The 1,064-nt window shown below is 31.5% G+C and overlaps 1 pseudogene; it reads left to right on the top strand.

Annotated features, from left to right (window-relative positions):
• Nucleotides 1–357: 357 nt before the first annotated feature.
• LOC108760697 (uncharacterized) lies at nucleotides 358–892 on the top strand (annotated as a pseudogene).
• Nucleotides 893–1,064: the final 172 nt, after the last annotated feature.

Here is a 1,064-nt window from a genome sequence, read left to right as displayed (position 1 = left end):
ACCAAGAGTAAGTTAATTTTTCGTCCATTATTTAAAAAAACGTATACAGCTTAAATTTCTAATGAAATCAATTATTACAGGCCTATACAAGTACAAATTGACATAGAAGATGCTTTAAAGGAGTTAAAAAAGAGCATGTGACACTCCTCATGTGCGGCGCTTACTTAAAGATACCTTTGATGAACGGAGGAAGTGGATCCAGAATAATGCAAAGAGAATTTTTGAAATTGTGGAAAAGTATCCACATCTCAAATTGGACACCTTAGTAAGATTTAAATATGCTTCTTATATTTCTTGATAACAATTAATCGTATAATGTAAACGAAAAAGTACAAGACCTTTTTTTCTTCTATATAGGTTCTGTCTGAATTCTGCACTATGAAAAAATGGAAGGAAGAAAGAGCTGTAGAAACCTTCATCACAAAAGTAGATAATATAATTGAAGTCCTAGGACAGCATTTTGGCATTGAGCAGAATGAATTGGGTAAAACTCAAATCGTACTTAAACTCTACGAATCTATAACAAACAAGAGATTTAGGAAAAATACTCCTTTGTTTATTGTGAAAGAGGTATGTATTTTTAGATTTATTAGTTAATACAGAAATTACATTCTTCAGGAAATAAAAACTTGAATTTTTTTTCCAGGCTATGTCTTCTACGCAAAATTTAATGACTGTGGAAGGCGATTCACCTCGACTAGTTTTATTCACAATGGAGGGAGCTATTGCTGCAGCCTATGTTGTCGCAGATGAGATTAAAATGAAAATTGTTGAACCATCTGTCTCTAAATCAGTGGCTTGTTTATTGGCTTCATATTATGTTTGGGATACAAACTACCCCAATGCATACAAAAATACATTGGAATACATTGACCATGAAGTGCTGGGAACAGTAATAAAGGAAAATGCAACTATAGAAAAATTTATCAGGGATCGCAATCATATTCGGCCTTAAAAATAATGTATTGGTGTGTATCTAGTAAGGTGCTTTAAATCATTTTGTTGTTAAAATTTAATTATCCTTTATTTTTTCATTAATATTAACTTTCAATCTCTATCTGTGT

Source organism: Trachymyrmex cornetzi, unplaced genomic scaffold (assembly GCF_001594075.2).
Source record: "Trachymyrmex cornetzi isolate Tcor2-1 unplaced genomic scaffold, Tcor1.1 C3865782, whole genome shotgun sequence".
Taxonomy (NCBI): domain Eukaryota; kingdom Metazoa; phylum Arthropoda; class Insecta; order Hymenoptera; family Formicidae; genus Trachymyrmex; species Trachymyrmex cornetzi.
Note: the sequence above shows the minus strand (reverse complement) of the source record. Positions and strands in the feature narration are given on the sequence as shown.